The sequence below is a fragment of the Brachyhypopomus gauderio genome, chromosome 10, assembly GCF_052324685.1.
Source record: "Brachyhypopomus gauderio isolate BG-103 chromosome 10, BGAUD_0.2, whole genome shotgun sequence".
Taxonomy (NCBI): domain Eukaryota; kingdom Metazoa; phylum Chordata; class Actinopteri; order Gymnotiformes; family Hypopomidae; genus Brachyhypopomus; species Brachyhypopomus gauderio.
The window spans coordinates 7,695,320-7,713,023 of record NC_135220.1 but is presented as its reverse complement, the minus strand read 5'-3'; the positions used below and the strand labels follow the sequence as shown (position 1 = coordinate 7,713,023).

At 41.3% G+C, this 17,704-nt stretch overlaps 7 non-coding genes across 7 annotated transcripts; all 7 read right to left on the bottom strand.

The window, feature by feature from the left end:
* Nucleotides 1-60: 60 nt before the first annotated feature.
* On the bottom strand, nt 61-133 carry trnar-ccu (transfer RNA arginine (anticodon CCU)). Its single transcript has one exon. It is a non-coding gene; the product is annotated as a tRNA-Arg (tRNA).
* Nucleotides 134-2,162: 2,029 nt separating this feature from the next.
* trnar-ccu (transfer RNA arginine (anticodon CCU)) lies at nt 2,163-2,235 on the bottom strand. Its single transcript has one exon. It is a non-coding gene; the product is annotated as a tRNA-Arg (tRNA).
* A 6,989-nt stretch (nt 2,236-9,224) lies between these two features.
* On the bottom strand, nt 9,225-9,297 carry trnar-ccu (transfer RNA arginine (anticodon CCU)). Its single transcript has one exon. It is a non-coding gene; the product is annotated as a tRNA-Arg (tRNA).
* Nucleotides 9,298-10,278: 981 nt separating this feature from the next.
* Nucleotides 10,279-10,351, bottom strand: trnar-ccu (transfer RNA arginine (anticodon CCU)). The gene has a single exon. It is a non-coding gene; the product is annotated as a tRNA-Arg (tRNA).
* Nucleotides 10,352-12,383: 2,032 nt separating this feature from the next.
* On the bottom strand, nt 12,384-12,456 carry trnar-ccu (transfer RNA arginine (anticodon CCU)). Its single transcript has one exon. It is a non-coding gene; the product is annotated as a tRNA-Arg (tRNA).
* A 3,086-nt stretch (nt 12,457-15,542) lies between these two features.
* On the bottom strand, nt 15,543-15,615 carry trnar-ccu (transfer RNA arginine (anticodon CCU)). Its single transcript has one exon. It is a non-coding gene; the product is annotated as a tRNA-Arg (tRNA).
* Nucleotides 15,616-16,593: 978 nt separating this feature from the next.
* trnar-ccu (transfer RNA arginine (anticodon CCU)) lies at nt 16,594-16,666 on the bottom strand. The gene has a single exon. It is a non-coding gene; the product is annotated as a tRNA-Arg (tRNA).
* Nucleotides 16,667-17,704: the final 1,038 nt, after the last annotated feature.

Genomic DNA, 17,704 nt, shown 5'->3' with positions numbered 1-17,704 from the left:
TCCATCGACCTCTGGGTTATGGGCCCAGCACGCTTCCGCTGCGCCACTCTGCTTTCCCAGCACCCCAGATGGGACTCGAACCCACAATCCCTGGCTTAGGAGGCCAGTGCCTTATCCATTAGGCCACTGGGGCTCTTGCTAAAGCTTGCGGATGTCCAGTACCCACGATGAACGCAACCTATACTTCTGGAATATATCAGAGGGCTCTGTTCTCAGTACAGTCTGTTCTAGTCAGACACCTGAGAGACAGAAAAATGAAAAGTCAGTACAATGCTTCAACTCAATTTTGTTTCTGTACTGCTTTGTGCAAACACGACCATAGCTGAAGGGAATTAGCAGATCTTTTGTCATTTCAATCATTATGAATTTCAGTTTCCCTTTCACCTACTGAGCAGGGGACTTAGCAGATCTTTTGTATTTTCAATCTTTCTGGATTTCAGTTTCCCTTTCACCCAATCTTTGACATCCAGTGACATTTGAAAAATCCACACGTTGTTCCGCATCACCTCTTTTGGCCAAATATGTAGAAGTCTGGAGGTCCTGGAGAAGATTCAGCAAGAGATCTTTGATAAGATAGGCCAATGTAACACATCTCTCGACATTACCCCTTGTCATCACGCCATCTGTTGTCAGCAAATCAACCTCATGGCTCAAGGGAATTGGCAGATCTTTTGTACAAGCATATGAACATATCAGCTTGGCAAACATGCTTTTAAGTTTTGAAATTTCCAGGTCTACTTCTAAACATCTTGTCGAGCACCATTTTCATTCACTTTCTTGAAAGGGACTTAAATTTTTTACAACACAAGCTTGAATTTGTAGGTTATTTTGAGTGTCTATTGGGATTTGCTAGAGTGAAGCATGAAGTGCCTTGAAGAGTTTCATTAAATTAAAACATTGAAAGAAATGCTATAGAGTGAATTCACCCTGTCTTTAGAGGCTTTCTATCAATTTTTGACTCACACCCCTCTGACATTGAAAGGTGTGCTATTTTTGGACTAAAGGAATGCTTTTTTAGGACTAAAGCTGACTTAGCAGAGGATGGTTTCGATCCATCGACCTCTGGGTTATGGGCCCAGCACGCTTCCGCTGCGCCACTCTGCTTTCCCAGCACCCCAGATGGGACTCGAACCCACAATCCCTGGCTTAGGAGGCCAGTGCCTTATACATTAGGCCACTGGGGCTCTTGCTAAAGCTTGCGGATGTCCAGTACCCACGATGAACGCAACCTATACTTCTGGAATATATCAGAGGGCTCTGTTCTCAGTACAGTCTGTTCTAGTCAGACACCTGAGAGACAGAAAAATGAAAAGTCAGTACAATGCTTCAACTCAATTTTGTTTCTGTACTGCTTTGTGCAAACACGACCATAGCTGAAGGGAATTAGCAGATCTTTTGTCATTTCAATCATTATGAATTTCAGTTTCCCTTTCACCTACTGAGCAGGGGACTTAGCAGATCTTTTGTATTTTCAATCTTTCTGGATTTCAGTTTCCCTTTCACCCAATCTTTGACATCCAGTGACATTTGAAAAATCCACACGTTGTTCCGCATCACCTCTTTTGGCCAAATATGTAGAAGTCTGGAGGTCCTGGAGAAGATTCAGCAAGAGATCTTTGATAAGATAGGCCAATGTAACACATCTCTCGACATTACCCCTTGTCATCACGCCATCTGTTGTCAGCAAATCAACCTCATGGCTCAAGGGAATTGGCAGATCTTTTGTACAAGCATATGAACATATCAGCTTGGCAAACATGCTTTTAAGTTTTGAAATTTCCAGGTCTACTTCTAAACATCTTGTCGAGCACCATTTTCATTCACTTTCTTGAAAGGGACTTAAATTTTTTACAACACAAGCTTGAATTTGTAGGTTATTTTGAGTGTCTATTGGGATTTGCTAGAGTGAAGCATGAAGTGCCTTGAAGAGTTTCATTAAATTAAAACATTGAAAGAAATGCTATAGAGTGAATTCACCCTGTCTTTAGAGGCTTTCTATCAATTTTTGACTCACACCCCTCTGACATTGAAAGGTGTGCTATTTTTGGACTAAAGGAATGCTTTTTTAGGACTAAAGCTGACTTAGCAGAGGATGGTTTCGATCCATCGACCTCTGGGTTATGGGCCCAGCACGCTTCCGCTGCGCCACTCTGCTTTCCCAGCACCCCAGATGGGACTCGAACCCACAATCCCTGGCTTAGGAGGCCAGTGCCTTATCCATTAGGCCACTGGGGCTCTTGCTAAAGCTTGCGGATGTCCAGTACCCACGATGAACGCAACCTATACTTCTGGAATATATCAGAGGGCTCTGTTCTCAGTACAGTCTGTTTTAATCAGACACCTGAGAGACAGAAAAATGAAAAGTCAGTACAATGCTTCAACTCAATTTTGTTTCTGTACTGCTTTGTGCAAACACGACCATAGCTGAAGGGAATTAGCAGATCTTTTGTCATTTCAATCATTATGAATTTCAGTTTCCCTTTCACCCACTGAGCAGGGGACTTAGCAGATCTTTTGTATTTTCAATCTTTCTGGATTTCAGTTTCCCTTTCACCCAATCTTTGACATCCAGTGACATTTGAAAAATCCACACGTTGTTCCGCGTCACCTCTTTTGGCCAAATATGTAGAAGTCTGGAGGTCCTGGAGAAGATTCAGCAAGAGATCTTTGATAAGATAGGCCAATGTAACACATCTCTCGACATTACCCCTTGTCATCACGCCATCTGTTGTCAGCAAATCAACATCATGGCTCAAGGGAATTGGCAGATCTTTTGTACAAGCATATGAACATATCAGCTTGGCAAACATGCTTTTAAGTTTTGAAATTTCCAGGTCTACTTCTAAACATCTTGTCGAGCACCATTTTCATTCACTTTCTTGAAAGGGACTTAAATTTTTTACAACACAAGCTTGAATTTGTAGGTTATTTTGAGTGTCTATTGGGATTTGCTAGAGTGAAGCATGAAGTGCCTTGAAGAGTTTCATTAAATTAAAACATTGAAAGAAATGCTATAGAGTGAACTAGATAGGCAAAGTTTGTGAACAAACTTTATGTTGGCTTGCAAAGCAGCTGAAACGTTGTTTTGAATGTTGTTGACCTCCTAATGTTAAAGGTTGTTTTAATGTTGATATCCTGCTAAATGATGTTGAAGGCTGTTTAAATGTTGACAACCTGCTAAATGATGTTAAAGGTTGTTTCAATGTTATCACTGTTAAATGATATTCAGTGTAGTGCTAGGGATCAGCTTTTGGGTAATTTCACCAAGTCTGATCACCAAGTCTTGAAAATTAAGAGATTGATGAAATCAGTGCATTCCTATAGGAGGATGGAGGGATGAATGAAATGATAGAAGGGGAGGACAAATGACATCAATATGATATTCAGTGCAGTTCTAGGCATCAGCTCCTGAGTCATTTTATCAAGTTTGATCACTATATCTTGAAAATTAAGGAATTGATTAAATCATTGCATTTCTATGAGATGGAGGGATAAATGAAATGATAGAAGGGGAGGATCGACAAATGCCATCAATATGATATTCAGGGCAGTGCAAGGCATCAGCTCCTGATTCATTTCACCAGGTTCAATCACGATATCTTGAAAATTAAGGGAGTTATGAAATCAATGGGTCCATATGGGAGGATGGAGGGATGAATGAAATGATAGAATGGGAGGATAGACAAATGGCATCAATATGATATTCAGTATAGTGTTAGGGATCAGCTCCTGAGTCAATTTACAAAGTTTGATCACTATATCTTGAAAATTAAGGGATTGATTAAATCAATGCATTTCTATGAGATGGGGGGATGAATGAAATGATAGAACGGGAGGATAGACAAATGGCATCAATATGATATTCAGTGCAGTGCAAGGCATCAGCTCCTGAGTCATTTTACAAAGTTTGATCACTATATCTTGAAAATTAAGGGAGTTATGAAATCAATGCATTACTATAGGAAGATGGAGGGATAAATGAAATGATAGAAGGGGAGCATAGATAAATGACATCAATATGATATTCAGTGTAGTGTTAGGGATCAGCTTCTGAGTCATTTTACCAAGTTTGATAACTATATCTTGAAAATTAAGGGATTGATTAAGTCAATGCATTCTTATGGGAGGATGGAAGGATGAATGAAATGATAGAAGGGGAGGATAGACAAATGGCATCAATATGATATTCAGTGCAGTGCTAGGGATCAGCTATTGAGTCAGTTCACCAAGTCTGATCATTAAGTCTTGAAAATTAACGGAGTTATGAAATCAATGGGTCCATATGGGAGGATGGAGGGAGGAATGAAATGATAGAACGGGAGGATAGACAAATGGCATCAATATGTTATTCAGTGTAGTGTTAGGGATCAGCTCCTAAGTCATTTTACCAAGTTTGATCAATATATCTTGCAAATTAAGGGATTGATGAAATCAATGCATTCCTATGGGAAGATGGAGGGATGAATGAAATGATTGAAGGGGAGGATAGACAAATGGCATCAATATGATACTCAGTGCAGTGCTAGGCATCAGCTCCTGAGTCATTTTACCAAGTTTGATTACTATATCTTGAAAATTAAGAGATTGATGAAATCAATGCATTCCTATGGGAGGATGGAGGGATGAATGAAATGATAGAAGGGGAGGATAGACAAATGGCATCAATATGATAATCAGTGTAGCACTAGGCATTAGCTCCTGATTCATTTCACCAGGTTCGATCACGATATCTTGAAAATTAAGGGAGTTATGAAATCAATGGGTCCATATGGGAGGATGGAGGGATGAATGAAATGATAGAATGGGAGGATAGACAAATGGCATCAATATGATATTCAGTATAGTGTTAGGGATCAGCTCCTGAGTCAATTTACAAAGTTTGATCACTATATCTTGAAAATTAAGGGATTGATTAAATCAATGCATTTCTATGAGATGGGGGGATGAATGAAATGATAGAACGGGAGGATAGACAAATGGCATCAATATGATATTCAGTGCAGTGCAAGGCATCAGCTCCTGAGTCATTTTACAAAGTTTGATCACTATATCTTGAAAATTAAGGGAGTTATGAAATCAATGCATTACTATAGGAAGATGGAGGGATAAATGAAATGATAGAAGGGGAGCATAGATAAATGACATCAATATGATATTCAGTGTAGTGTTAGGGATCAGCTTCTGAGTCATTTTACCAAGTTTGATAACTATATCTTGAAAATTAAGGGATTGATTAAGTCAATGCATTCTTATGGGAGGATGGAAGGATGAATGAAATGATAGAAGGGGAGGATAGACAAATGGCATCAATATGATATTCAGTGCAGTGCTAGGGATCAGCTATTGAGTCAGTTCACCAAGTCTGATCATTAAGTCTTGAAAATTAACGGAGTTATGAAATCAATGGGTCCATATGGGAGGATGGAGGGAGGAATGAAATGATAGAACGGGAGGATAGACAAATGGCATCAATATGTTATTCAGTGTAGTGTTAGGGATCAGCTCCTAAGTCATTTTACCAAGTTTGATCAATATATCTTGCAAATTAAGGGATTGATGAAATCAATGCATTCCTATGGGAAGATGGAGGGATGAATGAAATGATTGAAGGGGAGGATAGACAAATGGCATCAATATGATACTCAGTGCAGTGCTAGGCATCAGCTCCTGAGTCATTTTACCAAGTTTGATTACTATATCTTGAAAATTAAGAGATTGATGAAATCAATGCATTCCTATGGGAGGATGGAGGGATGAATGAAATGATAGAAGGGGAGGATAGACAAATGGCATCAATATGATAATCAGTGTAGCACTAGGCATTAGCTACTAAATTGACTGGTGTGGTTGATGCTGATGTATTTGGCTAAAGGGGTAGTTGCAGTTGAGGGGTAGTTTAGCTGTTAGGGCAATTACTATTGAGGGGTAATTGGCTGTGGGGTAGTTGACATTGAGGGGTTATTGACCTGTTGGGGTTATTGTTGTTGATAGCTTTAAAGATTTCTGTGTAGTTCCTGTTAAAAGCTTGTTTAGATGTTGTATTTGTTGTTGAGGGGCAATTACCTGTGATGGGGCAATTACTGTTGAGGGGCTATTGCCATTGGGGTAGTTAATGCAGATGTATTTGTTATTGTTGAAGACTAATAGTTTAATGGTGTTGTTGTGGTTAATAGGTAATATAGCTGTTTGGGGCAATTACTGCTGAGGGGTAATTGGCTGTGGGGTAGTTGATATTGAGGGGTTATTGACCTGTTGGGGTTATTGTTGTTGATGGGTATTAAGATTACTGTGTAGTTCCTGTTAAAAGCTTGTTTAGATGTGGAATGTTTTGTTGAGGGGGTATTTACCTGTGGTGGGGCAATTACTGTTGAGGGGCAATTAGTTGTGGGGTAGTAAAATTGCCATTGGGGTAGTTAATGCAGATGTATTTGATATTGTTGAAGGCTATTAGTTTAATAGGGTTGTTAATGTTAAGAGGTGATTTAGCTGTTTGGGGCAATTACTGCTGAGGGGTAATTGGCTGTGGGGTAGTTGATATTGAGGGGTTATTGACCTGTTGGGGTTATTGTTGTTGATGGCTATTAAGATTATTGTGTAGTTCCTGGTAAAAGCTTGTTTAGATGTGATTTTTTTTGTTGAGGGGGTACTTACCTGTGGTGGGGCAATTACTGTTGAGGGGTAATTGGTTGTGGGTTAGTTAAAATTGGGTTGTTGTTCAGTTATACAGTTAATACTGCTGCAGGGACTGAGGGAGAGAAGAGGTTCCGTGCGTGTGTGCTCCATCTGCTCTATCTGCCCCTCTGATCCATCTGCCCTTCTGCCCCATCTGCTTTATCTGCCCCATCTGCTCCATCTGCCCCGCTGCTCTACCTGCCCTGCTGCTCTACCTGCCCCATCTGCCCCTCTGCTCCATCTTCCCCATCTGTTCCTCTGCTCCATCTGTGTGTGTGTGTGTGTGATGTATATGTGTGTGTCTGTGTGGAGTGGGTATGAGAGAGATGCATGTGTGCGTGCGTGTGTGGGGGGAGGGGAAGACACATTCAACATAACTGACACCACTCTGAGTGGAGGAGCCTTGTTTAATGTGATTTGCACCCTCCAAACAAACGGTCGTAGTTCGGGCTCTGTTTAACTTATCGCCGAAGATATTGTTTGAGAGAGGACCCCTGGCTGATCATTTTGGTGTAATTTGTGTGTTGTTTGACCCAATATTGTCTGATTTATGACAAGTTAAACACAGAGGCAAATTGTGAAAAATCCCTTAACTGAAACACGGTCTCTTCCACTCTAGAAGCCTCGTTTAATGTGATTTGCACCCTCCGAACAAACGGTCGTACTTCGGGCTCTATTTAACGTATCGCTTAACCGAAGATATTGTATGAGAGAGGACCCCTGGCTGATCATTTTGGTGTAATTTATGTGTTGTTTGACCCAATATTGTCTGATTTATGACAAGTTAAACACAGAGGCAAATTGTGAAAAAGACAGTTCTGATTTTGAGAAATTAACATGGGAGTTAATGGGGCAGTTTTCTGTGTCTAGTGCCAAACAAATGCTCATAACTCTAAAAGTAATTGATAAAATGATTAGATATTTTGGCGTGCCAGAAAGGACAAATTTCTCTCTCATTTAAAATTTAAATGGAGCTTCTAGATGAAAGTGGAAGGAATTTACAGCTGTTTATCCAGGAGATTTTTCATGACAGCACACTAACTGGGGACATTTCTGAACATTCCGCCATTCATTCTCTATGGGAAAAAGTCAACTTTGAGGACTTGTCCTGAGGACACCGTATGTCCGACATGTCCCAAAAGCACAAGCACACTTCTTCCATATGAGATCTGTGAACCTGCCAATTTTCAAGGTTCTAGCTCAAAAACTGCGACCTGTGAAAGTTACCGAAAACTCGAATAGAATAATAATAAGAAGAAGAATAAGAAGAATAGAGAGAACAGTATGTTGGCTGCTTCGCAAGCCAACATAATCACCCTGTCTTTAGAGGCTTTCTATCAATTTTTGACTCACACCCCTCTGACATTGAAAGGTGTGCTATTTTTGGACTAAAGGAATGCTTTTTTAGGACTAAAGCTGACTTAGCAGAGGATGGTTTCGATCCATCGACCTCTGGGTTATGGGCCCAGGACGCTTCCGCTGCGCCACTCTGCTTTCCCAGCACCCCAGATGGGACTCGAACCCACAATCCCTGGCTTAGGAGGCCAGTGCCTTATACATTAGGCCACTGGGGCTCTTGCTAAAGCTTGCGGATGTCCAGTACCCACGATGAACGCAACCTATACTTCTGGAATATATCAGAGGGCTCTGTTCTCAGTACAGTCTGTTCTAGTCAGACACCTGAGAGACAGAAAAATGAAAAGTCAGTACAATGCTTCAACTCAATTTTGTTTCTGTACTGCTTTGTGCAAACACGACCATAGCTGAAGGGAATTAGCAGATCTTTTGTCATTTCAATCATTATGAATTTCAGTTTCCCTTTCACCTACTGAGCAGGGGACTTAGCAGATCTTTTGTATTTTCAATCTTTCTGGATTTCAGTTTCCCTTTCACCCAATCTTTGACATCCAGTGACATTTGAAAAATCCACACGTTGTTCCGCATCACCTCTTTTGGCCAAATATGTAGAAGTCTGGAGGTCCTGGAGAAGATTCAGCAAGAGATCTTTGATAAGATAGGCCAATGTAACACATCTCTCGACATTACCCCTTGTCATCACGCCATCTGTTGTCAGCAAATCAACCTCATGGCTCAAGGGAATTGGCAGATCTTTTGTACAAGCATATGAACATATCAGCTTGGCAAACATGCTTTTAAGTTTTGAAATTTCCAGGTCTACTTCTAAACATCTTGTCGAGCACCATTTTCATTCACTTTCTTGAAAGGGACTTACATTTTTTACAACACAAGCTTGAATTTGTAGGTTATTTTGAGTGTCTATTGGGATTTGCTAGAGTGAAGCATGAAGTGCCTTGAAGAGTTTCATTAAATTAAAACATTGAAAGAAATGCTATAGAGTGAATTCACCCTGTCTTTAGAGGCTTTCTATCAATTTTTGACTCACACCCCTCTGACATTGAAAGGTGTGCTATTTTTGGACTAAAGGAATGCTTTTTTAGGACTAAAGCTGACTTAGCAGAGGATGGTTTCGATCCATCGACCTCTGGGTTATGGGCCCAGCACGCTTCCGCTGCGCCACTCTGCTTTCCCAGCACCTCAGATGGGACTCGAACCCACAATCCCTGGCTTAGGAGGCCAGTGCCTTATCCATTAGGCCACTGGGGCTCTTGCTAAAGCTTGCGGATGTCCAGTACCCACGATGAACGCAACCTATACTTCTGGAATATATCAGAGGGCTCTGTTCTCAGTACAGTCTGTTCTAGTCAGACACCTGAGAGACAGAAAAATGAAAAGTCAGTACAATGCTTCAACTCAATTTTGTTTCTGTACTGCTTTGTGCAAACACGACCATAGCTGAAGGGAATTAGCAGATCTTTTGTCATTTCAATCATTATGAATTTCAGTTTCCCTTTCACCCACTGAGCAGGGGACTTAGCAGATCTTTTGTATTTTCAATCTTTCTGGATTTCAGTTTCCCTTTCACCCAATCTTTGATATCCAGTGACATTTGAAAAATCCACACGTTGTTCCGCGTCCATTCTTTTGGCCAAATATGTAGGAGAAGTCTGGAGGTCCTGGAGAAGATTCAGCAAGAGATCTTTGATAAGATAGGCCAATGTAACACATCTCTCGACATTACCCCTTGTCATCACGCCATCTGTTGTCAGCAAATCAACCTCATGGCTCAAGGGAATTGGCAGATCTTTTGTACAAGCATATGAACATATCAGCTTGGCAAACATGCTTTTAAGTTTTGAAATTTCCAGGTCTACTTCTAAACATCTTGTCGAGCACCATTTTCATTCACTTTCTTGAAAGGGACTTAAATTTTTTACGACACAAGCTTGAATTTGTAGGTTATTTTGAGTGTCTATTGGGATTTGCTAGAGTGAAGCATGAAGTGCCTTGAAGAGTTTCATTAAATTAAAACATTGAAAGAAATGCTATAGAGTGAATTCACCCTGTCTTTAGAGGCTTTCTATCAATTTTTGACTCACACCCCTCTGACATTGAAAGGTGTGCTATTTTTGGACTAAAGGAATGCTTTTTTAGGACTAAAGCTGACTTAGCAGAGGATGGTTTCGATCCATCGACCTCTGGGTTATGGGCCCAGCACGCTTCCGCTGCGCCACTCTGCTTTCCCAGCACCCCAGATGGGACTCGAACCCACAATCCCTGGCTTAGGAGGCCAGTGCCTTATCCATTAGGCCACTGGGGCTCTTGCTAAAGCTTGCGGATGTCCAGTACCCACGATGAACGCAACCTATACTTCTGGAATATATCAGAGGGCTCTGTTCTCAGTACAGTCTGTTCTAGTCAGACACCTGAGAGACAGAAAAATGAAAAGTCAGTACAATGCTTCAACTCAATTTTGTTTCTGTACTGCTTTGTGCAAACACGACCATAGCTGAAGGGAATTAGCAGATCTTTTGTCATTTCAATCATTATGAATTTCAGTTTCCCTTTCACCCACTGAGCAGGGGACTTAGCAGATCTTTTGTATTTTCAATCTTTCTGGATTTCAGTTTCCCTTTCACCCAATCTTTGATATCCAGTGACATTTGAAAAATCCACACGTTGTTCCGCGTCCATTCTTTTGGCCAAATATGTAGGAGAAGTCTGGAGGTCCTGGAGAAGATTTAGCAAGAGATCTTTGATAAGATAGGCCAGTGTAACACATCTCCCGACATTACCCCTTGTCATCACGCCATCTGTTGTCAGCAAATCAACCTCATGGCTCAAGGGAATTGGCAGATCTTTTGTACAAGCATATGAACATATCAGCTTGGCAAACATGCTTTTAAGTTTTGAAATTTCCAGGTCTACTTCTAAACATCTTGTCGAGCACCATTTTCATTCACTTTCTTGAAAGGGACTTACATTTTTTACAACACAAGCTTGAATTTGTAGGTTATTTTGAGTGTCTATTGGGATTTGCTAGAGTGAAGCATGAAGTGCCTTGAAGAGTTTCATTAAATTAAAACATTGAAAGAAATGCTATAGAGTGAATTCACCCTGTCTTTAGAGGCTTTCTATCAATTTTTGACTCACACCCCTCTGACATTGAAAGGTGTGCTATTTTTGGACTAAAGGAATGCTTTTTTAGGACTAAAGCTGACTTAGCAGAGGATGGTTTCGATCCATCGACCTCTGGGTTATGGGCCCAGCACGCTTCCGCTGCACCACTCTGCTTTCCCAGCACCCCAGATGGGACTCGAACCCACAATCCCTGGCTTAGGAGGCCAGTGCCTTATACATTAGGCCACTGGGGCTCTTGCTAAAGCTTGCGGATGTCCAGTACCCACGATGAACGCAACCTATACTTCTGGAATATATCAGAGGGCTCTGTTCTCAGTACAGTCTGTTCTAGTCAGACACCTGAGAGACAGAAAAATGAAAAGTCAGTACAATGCTTCAACTCAATTTTGTTTCTGTACTGCTTTGTGCAAACACGACCATAGCTGAAGGGAATTAGCAGATCTTTTGTCATTTCAATCATTATGAATTTCAGTTTCCCTTTCACCCACTGAGCAGGGGACTTAGCAGATCTTTTGTATTTTCAATCTTTCTGGATTTCAGTTTCCCTTTCACCCAATCTTTGACATCCAGTGACATTTGAAAAATCCACACGTTGTTCCGCGTCACCTCTTTTGGCCAAATATGTAGAAGTCTGGAGGTCCTGGAGAAGATTCAGCAAGAGATCTTTGATAAGATAGGCCAATGTAACACATCTCTCGACATTACCCCTTGTCATCACACCATCTGTTGTCAGCAAATCAACATCATGGCTCAAGGGAATTGGCAGATCTTTTGTACAAGCATATGAACATATCAGCTTGGCAAACATGCTTTTAAGTTTTGAAATTTCCAGGTCTACTTCTAAACATCTTGTCGAGCACCATTTTCATTCACTTTCTTGAAAGGGACTTAAATTTTTTACGACACAAGCTTGAATTTGTAGGTTATTTTGAGTGTCTATTGGGATTTGCTAGAGTGAAGCATGAAGTGCCTTGAAGAGTTTCATTAAATTAAAACATTGAAAGAAATGCTATAGAGTGAATTCACCCTGTCTTTAGAGGCTTTCTATCAATTTTTGACTCACACCCCTCTGACATTGAAAGGTGTGCTATTTTTGGACTAAAGGAATGCTTTTTTAGGACTAAAGCTGACTTAGCAGAGGATGGTTTCGATCCATCGACCTCTGGGTTATGGGCCCAGCACGCTTCCGCTGCGCCACTCTGCTTTCCCAGCACCCCAGATGGGACTCGAACCCACAATCCCTGGCTTAGGAGGCCAGTGCCTTATCCATTAGGCCACTGGGGCTCTTGCTAAAGCTTGCGGATGTCCAGTACCCACGATGAACGCAACCTATACTTCTGGAATATATCAGAGGGCTCTGTTCTCAGTACAGTCTGTTCTAGTCAGACACCTGAGAGACAGAAAAATGAAAAGTCAGTACAATGCTTCAACTCAATTTTGTTTCTGTACTGCTTTGTGCAAACACGACCATAGCTGAAGGGAATTAGCAGATCTTTTGTCATTTCAATCATTATGAATTTCAGTTTCCCTTTCACCCACTGAGCAGGGGACTTAGCAGATCTTTTGTATTTTCAATCTTTCTGGATTTCAGTTTCCCTTTCACCCAATCTTTGATATCCAGTGACATTTGAAAAATCCACACGTTGTTCCGCGTCCATTCTTTTGGCCAAATATGTAGGAGAAGTCTGGAGGTCCTGGAGAAGATTTAGCAAGAGATCTTTGATAAGATAGGCCAGTGTAACACATCTCCCGACATTACCCCTTGTCATCACGCCATCTGTTGTCAGCAAATCAACCTCATGGCTCAAGGGAATTGGCAGATCTTTTGTACAAGCATATGAACATATCAGCTTGGCAAACATGCTTTTAAGTTTTGAAATTTCCAGGTCTACTTCTAAACATCTTGTCGAGCACCATTTTCATTCACTTTCTTGAAAGGGACTTACATTTTTTACAACACAAGCTTGAATTTGTAGGTTATTTTGAGTGTCTATTGGGATTTGCTAGAGTGAAGCATGAAGTGCCTTGAAGAGTTTCATTAAATTAAAACATTGAAAGAAATGCTATAGAGTGAATTCACCCTGTCTTTAGAGGCTTTCTATCAATTTTTGACTCACACCCCTCTGACATTGAAAGGTGTGCTATTTTTGGACTAAAGGAATGCTTTTTTAGGACTAAAGCTGACTTAGCAGAGGATGGTTTCGATCCATCGACCTCTGGGTTATGGGCCCAGCACGCTTCCGCTGCACCACTCTGCTTTCCCAGCACCCCAGATGGGACTCGAACCCACAATCCCTGGCTTAGGAGGCCAGTGCCTTATACATTAGGCCACTGGGGCTCTTGCTAAAGCTTGCGGATGTCCAGTACCCACGATGAACGCAACCTATACTTCTGGAATATATCAGAGGGCTCTGTTCTCAGTACAGTCTGTTCTAGTCAGACACCTGAGAGACAGAAAAATGAAAAGTCAGTACAATGCTTCAACTCAATTTTGTTTCTGTACTGCTTTGTGCAAACACGACCATAGCTGAAGGGAATTAGCAGATCTTTTGTCATTTCAATCATTATGAATTTCAGTTTCCCTTTCACCCACTGAGCAGGGGACTTAGCAGATCTTTTGTATTTTCAATCTTTCTGGATTTCAGTTTCCCTTTCACCCAATCTTTGATATCCAGTGACATTTGAAAAATCCACACGTTGTTCCGCGTCCATTCTTTTGGCCAAATATGTAGGAGAAGTCTGGAGGTCCTGGAGAAGATTTAGCAAGAGATCTTTGATAAGATAGGCCAGTGTAACACATCTCCCGACATTACCCCTTGTCATCACGCCATCTGTTGTCAGCAAATCAACCTCATGGCTCAAGGGAATTGGCAGATCTTTTGTACAAGCATATGAACATATCAGCTTGGCAAACATGCTTTTAAGTTTTGAAATTTCCAGGTCTACTTCTAAACATCTTGTCGAGCACCATTTTCATTCACTTTCTTGAAAGGGACTTACATTTTTTACAACACAAGCTTGAATTTGTAGGTTATTTTGAGTGTCTATTGGGATTTGCTAGAGTGAAGCATGAAGTGCCTTGAAGAGTTTCATTAAATTAAAACATTGAAAGAAATGCTATAGAGTGAATTCACCCTGTCTTTAGAGGCTTTCTATCAATTTTTGACTCACACCCCTCTGACATTGAAAGGTGTGCTATTTTTGGACTAAAGGAATGCTTTTTTAGGACTAAAGCTGACTTAGCAGAGGATGGTTTCGATCCATCGACCTCTGGGTTATGGGCCCAGCACGCTTCCGCTGCACCACTCTGCTTTCCCAGCACCCCAGATGGGACTCGAACCCACAATCCCTGGCTTAGGAGGCCAGTGCCTTATACATTAGGCCACTGGGGCTCTTGCTAAAGCTTGCGGATGTCCAGTACCCACGATGAACGCAACCTATACTTCTGGAATATATCAGAGGGCTCTGTTCTCAGTACAGTCTGTTCTAGTCAGACACCTGAGAGACAGAAAAATGAAAAGTCAGTACAATGCTTCAACTCAATTTTGTTTCTGTACTGCTTTGTGCAAACACGACCATAGCTGAAGGGAATTAGCAGATCTTTTGTCATTTCAATCATTATGAATTTCAGTTTCCCTTTCACCCACTGAGCAGGGGACTTAGCAGATCTTTTGTATTTTCAATCTTTCTGGATTTCAGTTTCCCTTTCACCCAATCTTTGACATCCAGTGACATTTGAAAAATCCACACGTTGTTCCGCGTCACCTCTTTTGGCCAAATATGTAGAAGTCTGGAGGTCCTGGAGAAGATTCAGCAAGAGATCTTTGATAAGATAGGCCAATGTAACACATCTCTCGACATTACCCCTTGTCATCACACCATCTGTTGTCAGCAAATCAACATCATGGCTCAAGGGAATTGGCAGATCTTTTGTACAAGCATATGAACATATCAGCTTGGCAAACATGCTTTTAAGTTTTGAAATTTCCAGGTCTACTTCTAAACATCTTGTCGAGCACCATTTTCATTCACTTTCTTGAAAGGGACTTAAATTTTTTACAACACAAGCTTGAATTTGTAGGTTATTTTGAGTGTCTATTGGGATTTGCTAGAGTGAAGCATGAAGTGCCTTGAAGAGTTTCATTAAATTAAAACATTGAAAGAAATGCTATAGAGTGAATTCACCCTGTCTTTAGAGGCTTTCTATCAATTTTTGACTCACACCCCTCTGACATTGAAAGGTGTGCTATTTTTGGACTAAAGGAATGCTTTTTTAGGACTAAAGCTGACTTAGCAGAGGATGGTTTCGATCCATCGACCTCTGGGTTATGGGCCCAGCACGCTTCCGCTGCGCCACTCTGCTTTCCCAGCACCCCAGATGGGACTCGAACCCACAATCCCTGGCTTAGGAGGCCAGTGCCTTATCCATTAGGCCACTGGGGCTCTTGCTAAAGCTTGCGGATGTCCAGTACCCACGATGAACGCAACCTATACTTCTGGAATATATCAGAGGGCTCTGTTCTCAGTACAGTCTGTTCTAGTCAGACACCTGAGAGACAGAAAAATGAAAAGTCAGTACAATGCTTCAACTCAATTTTGTTTCTGTACTGCTTTGTGCAAACACGACCATAGCTGAAGGGAATTAGCAGATCTTTTGTCATTTCAATCATTATGAATTTCAGTTTCCCTTTCACCCACTGAGCAGGGGACTTAGCAGATCTTTTGTATTTTCAATCTTTCTGGATTTCAGTTTCCCTTTCACCCAATCTTTGATATCCAGTGACATTTGAAAAATCCACACGTTGTTCCGCGTCCATTCTTTTGGCCAAATATGTAGAAGTCTGGAGGTCCTGGAGAAGATTCAGCAAGAGATCTTTGATAAGATAGGCCAATGTAACACATCTCTCGACATTACCCCTTGTCATCACGCCATCTGTTGTCAGCAAATCAACCTCATGGCTCAAGGGAATTGGCAGATCTTTTGTACAAGCATATGAACATATCAGCTTGGCAAACATGCTTTTAAGTTTTGAAATTTCCAGGTCTACTTCTAAACATCTTGTCGAGCACCATTTTCATTCACTTTCTTGAAAGGGACTTACATTTTTTACAACACAAGCTTGAATTTGTAGGTTATTTTGAGTGTCTATTGGGATTTGCTAGAGTGAAGCATGAAGTGCCTTGAAGAGTTTCATTAAATTAAAACATTGAAAGAAATGCTATAGAGTGAATTCACCCTGTCTTTAGAGGCTTTCTATCAATTTTTGACTCACACCCCTCTGACATTGAAAGGTGTGCTATTTTTGGACTAAAGGAATGCTTTTTTAGGACTAAAGCTGACTTAGCAGAGGATGGTTTCGATCCATCGACCTCTGGGTTATGGGCCCAGCACGCTTCCGCTGCGCCACTCTGCTTTCCCAGCACCTCAGATGGGACTCGAACCCACAATCCCTGGCTTAGGAGGCCAGTGCCTTATCCATTAGGCCACTGGGGCTCTTGCTAAAGCTTGCGGATGTCCAGTACCCACGATGAACGCAACCTATACTTCTGGAATATATCAGAGGGCTCTGTTCTCAGTACAGTCTGTTCTAGTCAGACACCTGAGAGACAGAAAAATGAAAAGTCAGTACAATGCTTCAACTCAATTTTGTTTCTGTACTGCTTTGTGCAAACACGACCATAGCTGAAGGGAATTAGCAGATCTTTTGTCATTTCAATCATTATGAATTTCAGTTTCCCTTTCACCCACTGAGCAGGGGACTTAGCAGATCTTTTGTATTTTCAATCTTTCTGGATTTCAGTTTCCCTTTCACCCAATCTTTGATATCCAGTGACATTTGAAAAATCCACACGTTGTTCCGCGTCCATTCTTTTGGCCAAATATGTAGGAGAAGTCTGGAGGTCCTGGAGAAGATTCAGCAAGAGATCTTTGATAAGATAGGCCAATGTAACACATCTCTCGACATTACCCCTTGTCATCACGCCATCTGTTGTCAGCAAATCAACCTCATGGCTCAAGGGAATTGGCAGATCTTTTGTACAAGCATATGAACATATCAGCTTGGCAAACATGCTTTTAAGTTTTGAAATTTCCAGGTCTACTTCTAAACATCTTGTCGAGCACCATTTTCATTCACTTTCTTGAAAGGGACTTAAATTTTTTACGACACAAGCTTGAATTTGTAGGTTATTTTGAGTGTCTATTGGGATTTGCTAGAGTGAAGCATGAAGTGCCTTGAAGAGTTTCATTAAATTAAAACATTGAAAGAAATGCTATAGAGTGAATTCACCCTGTCTTTAGAGGCTTTCTATCAATTTTTGACTCACACCCCTCTGACATTGAAAGGTGTGCTATTTTTGGACTAAAGGAATGCTTTTTTAGGACTAAAGCTGACTTAGCAGAGGATGGTTTCGATCCATCGACCTCTGGGTTATGGGCCCAGCACGCTTCCGCTGCGCCACTCTGCTTTCCCAGCACCCCAGATGGGACTCGAACCCACAATCCCTGGCTTAGGAGGCCAGTGCCTTATCC